The sequence below is a fragment of the Scyliorhinus torazame genome, chromosome 1 (genome assembly GCF_047496885.1).
Source record: "Scyliorhinus torazame isolate Kashiwa2021f chromosome 1, sScyTor2.1, whole genome shotgun sequence".
Classification (NCBI taxonomy): Eukaryota; Metazoa; Chordata; class Chondrichthyes; order Carcharhiniformes; family Scyliorhinidae; genus Scyliorhinus; species Scyliorhinus torazame.
The window spans coordinates 54,197,339-54,203,310 of NC_092707.1; the positions used below are offsets into that span (position 1 = coordinate 54,197,339).

Sequence of the window (5,972 nt, forward strand, 5' to 3'; positions counted from 1 at the left end):
TTGAAAGAAATCCTAACTTCAATCAGCCGAGTTAACCCAAGATGAGTTTAGTACCTATTCCAACTACCATCCCGACTCAAGGCTGGTTCTAGCCTCAGTTCAGCAACACCTCACAGCATGTGGTAAAGACTAAGTAGGATGCAAACAATACTCTTTTTAAATTTACTATACATAAATACTCCTCTCCCCGAAGGATCTCTGCCCCCGACCGGCACACAGGTCAGGGTTTTTATACTGTGAAAGCCCCCCTCGTTGAAGGGGAAGTCCTGCCCCGTTACTGGGAAAGTTCATATTCTGTGAAGGTCACGGGGAACCGAATGGTCCACACCCGTGGCTTCCATGGGGGCAAAATGGTCCATTTTGTCCGGGGATGGCGCTTGGGTTTCATCTGCGTGGGCTCTGGCGGTGTATCCCAGGCGGGAAAGTGGCGCTTCCGTGTGGAACGAAGATGCGAGATGGGCGTGATCAGTGCTGCGTTGGGGAATGGCATGGCAGCTTCCTCCGGCAACTGGACCTCCATGACGGAATCGGAGTCTTGAGTCGGACGTTTCTTCATCCAGTATTTCAGCGGCCAGCATTTCAGAGGTTTGCCGGAACCGGGGGACGTTGGCGGAGGCGGCAGCATTGGCTGTTGTGCAGCAGCGAGAGATGGGGGTGAAACCTGAGAGGCTGGCTCATCCTGCACCGGGTTCGACACCGCGGGAGTGCGGCCGTGGAGCTGGTCTACGTGGTGGTTTGATTCCCAGTCTTGTGCTCGCACTGTATAAGAAACTGGCCCGGATGGGAACAATACCACGCCTGGGACCCACGTGGCACCTTTGCCAAAATTCTGGACATTCACCGAATCACTTGGGGCGAAACTGCTCAAAGACTTGTGGCGGCCTACTTCCCCCTCGGCCCTATTCTGCCTGCAGCAGAGCTTTCCAGCAAGGCCTGAGCAGGGCTCAGCTGGTTGCGGAGACAATACCCCATCAACAATTCGGCTGGCGCGACTCCTGTCATAGCGTGTGGCATGGTCAGGTAACTAAACCAGAAAATGCGCCAATTTAGTCTCCCAGGATCCGGAGGTCTGCTTCCTCATTCCCTGCTTGAATGTCTGGACTGCCTGCTCGGTCAACCCATTGGAGGCCGGGTGTTATGGAGCTGTGTGTACGTAGCAGATCCCATTGGTGGTAACAAAGCAGCCAAACTCAACACTTGTAAAAGCTAATCCGTTATCAGAGACGAGCACCTCCGGAATGCTGTGTATGTTAAAAGTCTGGCGCAACCGCTCGACAATGGCCCTCGCGGTGGCCGCCTGCATCTGGTGGACTTCTAGCCACTTGGTGTGGGCGTCCATGATGATGAGGAACATGGCCCTCTGGAAGGGGTCTACAAGGTCAATGTGGAGGCGGGACCAAGGGCAGCTCAGCCATTCCCACGGGGTGAGTGGTGCTGCCGGGGGCAACTTCTGGTGCAACCTTTGGCCAACCACCCGATATCGGTGTCGATCCCAGGCCATCACGTAGCTGCGGGACCGCACTTTCATTTTCGATGCCCAGGGTGTCCGCTGTGGAGGTACTGCAGGAGTGGGCCACGCCTATATTCTGGAACCACCACCTGAGTTCTCCAAAGGATGATGCCGTTCTCTATGCTCAGCTCATGGATTTTGACCTTGAAAGCCTTCAAATGACCTGCCAAACCCCGTGCTGGGCGCCATGCTGGATCTGGTGGATGCAGGACAGCTCTGGGTCTGTCTGGGGCCAACTTTGGATGCGCGATGCCATACCTGGTAAAGAGTCCTTCAAATGGAGGGTAGCGATGACCTTGTTGGCTGGCGCTGGCGTCGGTGATCTGGTGGGGAGGAGTAGGCGGCTAAATGCGTCCGTATGGGGGATCTTTGCCCCCGCCCGATGCTCCAGCATATATTAATATGCAGCCAGCAACAAGGCCCAATGTTGGATGCAATGTAGGTTAGGGGGAGTTGCCTGATCCTCTTTGAATAAACCCAGCAACGGCTTTCGGTCTGTCAAAACTGTGAAAGTATGTCCGTACTGGTGGAATTTCTTTATACCAAAGGACGGCCAAACCCTCCTTTTTGATCTGGGGGGAGTTTCGTTCAGCGTTCGCGAAGGTCCTGGGAGCAACCATGATGGGATGCTCTGACTCATCGGCCACGCCGTGGGCGAATACGGCCCCAACCCCATAAGGCAATGCATCGCAAGTCAAGGTGAGAGTCTTGGAGGAGTCAAAATGGGTGGACGATAGCTGTCAATGCACTGTGGCTAAAAATGTCTTCTGGGGTTGGACCCATTCCCACAGTTTGCCATTTTGCAACAGCCAGTGGAGGGGGCCAACTTCCTGTAGTAGTTGACCAGGCCCAGGAAGGAGCAGAGTTCTGTCAGCCCGCCTGGAACAGGAGCCTGTCGATTGCCCTTACCTTGTCCTCAATGGGGTGTAGGCTAAGGCAGTCCACGTGGTAGCCCAGGTACATGATCTTGGCCATGCTGAAATTGCATTTCTCACGCCGGAGGTGGACGCCGGCTTTATGGAATCGGCGCAAAACTTCGCCCAAGTTGTAAATATTCATAGTCGGAAAAGCCCATGATCAGGCCATCATCAAGGTAAATTGCGCAGGATGTTCTCCATAACCCCCGAGAAATGGCACATGCCGAGGAGATCCCGAAAGGCAAGCAGGTGTACTCATACAAGTTCCGATGTGTGTTGACTGTCACAAAATGCTGTGAGTCGGGTTCCAAGACCAAGGTGGTTCAACAAGATATATGTGGCTCATGTCCAGCTTCATGAACGTGTGACCACCGCTGAGCTTTGCATCCAAGTCCTCGATGTGGGATACCAGATAATGGTCCAAACGAAAGACCCAGTTCACTGTCATTTTATAATCACTGCACTGGCGCATGGAGACATTGGGCTTCAACACAGGGACAACTGGGGCAGCCCGGTCCAAGAACTGAATGGCGTGTATGATGCCCAAATGCTCCAGCCGATCCAATTTAGCATCTACCTTCAGCCTCAAGGCATATGGGACAGGCTGGGCACGAAAATAGCACGGCTATGCCAACGGGTCCACACTGATCCCCCTGTTTGGTGTACTGGTCCCCCTTGAACACGTTGGGAAACTTTGCCAAGTCTCCTTCTGGTCCATGCGGGTACATGCGGCAAACCCTCTGCCAATCCAAATGCAGGTGCCGCAACCAGTCAGAACCCAGCAAACCTGGTGCGTTGCCATGCGCCTACTTACCTACTGCTGCTCATACGTGACAGGGACCATCAATGTGCCCTCAATTGCCAAATGCTCCCCTGCATACTTGGCCAACCGGGGGTCAGTATCCCACAAGGCCAACGTCTGGGGGCCTGACCGCATTTTGTCAAAAGGGTGGCGACTAACCATGGAGACCACTTTTCCGGTATCCAGCTCCATCTGAATGGAATGTCTGTTCACCTAGAACGTTGTGTGGATGGGAGCAAGCTGTGGGGCTGTCATTTAAAAAATATATATATTTTTATTCAAATGTTTTACATATTTTCAACAAATCCCCCCCTTACAGAAATAAGAAAAAACAAAGAACACATAAATAAACATCTTATAGCTATGTCATGTATTCCCCCAATATACAAGCCCCCCATTACATGATAATAAACACAGTAGTAAACACAAAGTACCCCCCCCCCCCGCCCCGGGGTTGCTGCCGCTGCTGACCACCTCCTAACGCCCCGCCCCCCCCCCACGGCGGCGGCCCCCCCCGCCCCCCCCCACGGCGGCGGCCCCCCCCGCCCCCCCCCACGGCGGCGGCCCCCCCCCCCGCCCCCCCCACGGCGGCGGCCCCCCCCCGCCCCCCCCACGGCGGCGGCCCCCCCCCGCCCCCCCCACGGCGGCGGCCCCCCCCCGCCCCCCCCCACGGCGGCGGCCCCCCCCCGCCCCCCCACGGCGGCGGCCCCCCCCCCCGCCCCCCCCCCCCACGGCGGCCGCCCCCCCCCCCCCCGGCGGCCGCCCCCCCCGGCGGCCGCCCCCCCCCCCCACGGCGGCCGCCCCCGCCCCCCCCCCCCCGGCGGCGCCGCCCCCCCCCCCCCGGCGGCGGCCCCCCCCCGGCGGCGCCCCCCCCCCGCGGCCGGCGCCCCCCCCCCCGGCGGCCGCCCCCCCCCCCCCCCCGGCGGCCGCCCCCCCCCCCCCTGGCGGCCGCCGCCCCCCCCCCCGGCGGCCGCCGGCCGCCGCGCCCCCCCCGCCGCCCCCCCCCCCCCGCCGCCGCCCCCCCCCGCCGCCGCCGCCGCCCCCCCCCCCCCCCCGCCGCCGCCGCCCCCGCCCCCGCCCGCCCCCCCCCAGGGGCCCCCATGCCCATCAATGTGTTCAACATCGTGACCACGTATGCTCCAACATCCGACCCCTCCACTCCCAGCGGGAGACCCAGAATCCGCAGGTTCTTCCTCCTCGACCGGTTCTCCATGTCCTCGAACTTCTGCCATTTCTTATGCATCGCCTCGTGCGCCTCTACCTTCACCACCAGGCCCAAGCGGATCGCCGCCCCTTGGGCCTTCTGGGTCTCGAGCAGCTTGTCTATCGAAGCCTTCATCGGCTCCAACAGCTCTGCCTTCAATTCAGTGAAGCTGCGTTGGAGAAACTCCTGCTGTTCCTGCGACCACTGCGCTCACGCTGCCTGCTCTCCACCCGCCGCCATCTTGGCTTTCCTCCCTAGCACTTTTCGCTGCTCCAAAACTACTTTTTTCACCGCTCCACTGAGAGAAAAAGGAAAGGAGAGAGAAGAAAGAAACAAAGATAGATATAGAGAGGAAAAAGAAAAGGAGAGAGAAGTAAACAAAGATAGAGATTGAGAGGAAAAAGAAAAGGAGAAGAAAGAAACAAAGAAAAAGAAGAGATAGAGAGGAAAGGGAAAAAGAGAGAGAGTTTGAACTTCATAAAATGGCTATGAAATATGAAAATCAGTTAAAATTGGCAGACACAAAAGGGAAACATACAGTTGGATGAGATTGGTGGGGATAGCGAGACAGAGCGTCATGGTCGAAGACGTGGTGGGGATCTATTTAAATATGTCCAAGCATTGCCAAGGTTTGACAAGGAGGTAGAAGTCTTTTTCATTTCATTTGAGAAGGTAGCTAAACAAATGAAATGGCCACAGGACATGTGGGTATTACTGATTCAAACAAAGCTGGTAGGTAGTGTTTGCATCACTACCGGAGGAAGTATCTGGACTGTATGAGGAGGTGAAAAAATCCATCTTAGGTGCATATGAGCTAGTGCCTGAAGCTTACAGACAAAAGTTTAGAAATTTAAGGAAAGAATTTGGTCAAACATACATGGAGTTTGAAAGGCTCAAACAGAGTAATTTTGATAGGTGGATACGGGCTTTGAAAATATATATAATACGGGGCATTATAGGAAGGATGTGGAAGCATTGGAAAGGGTGCAGGTGAGATTTTACCAGAATGTTGCCTGGTATGGAGGGAAGATCTTATGAGGAAAGGCTGAGGGACTTGAGGCTGTTTTCGTTAGAGAGAAGAAGGTTAAGAGGTGACTTAATTGAGGCATACAAGATGATCAGAGGATTGGATAGAGTGGACAGTGAGAGCCTTTTTTCCTTGCATGGTAATGTCCACACGAGGGGACATAGCTTTAAATTGAGGGGAGATAGATATAGGACAAATGACAGAGGTAGGTTCTTTACTCAGAGAGTAGTAAGGTTGTGGAATGTCCTGCCTGCAACAGTAGTGGACTCGCCAACACTAAGGGCATTCAAATGGTCATTGGATAGACATATGGATGATAAGGGAATAGTGCAGATGGGCTTTAGAGTGGTTTCACAGGTCGGCGCAACATTGAGGGCCGAAGGGCCTGTACTGCGCTGTTATGTTCTTTGTTCTAAGTAGTATTGTCGGTAGGGGTACAGAAAGGAGGTGTTGCGAGTGGCAAATGAGGGTACCAGTGGGAGGTCATTTGGGGATAAGGAAAACTCAAGCTA

The 5,972-nt window shown here is 55.6% G+C and overlaps 1 protein-coding gene across 1 annotated transcript in view; it reads left to right on the plus strand.

Annotated features, from left to right (window-relative positions):
• The first annotated feature begins 422 nt into the window (after positions 1-422).
• The window catches only part of pheta1 (PH domain containing endocytic trafficking adaptor 1), a 39,508-nt gene continuing 33,958 nt past the window's right edge, over positions 423-5,972 (plus strand). The window contains exon 1 of the mRNA XM_072494797.1: positions 423-1,020. The gene's annotated coding sequence lies outside the window, so the exon portion shown is untranslated. The remainder of the gene's footprint in view (positions 1,021-5,972) is intronic.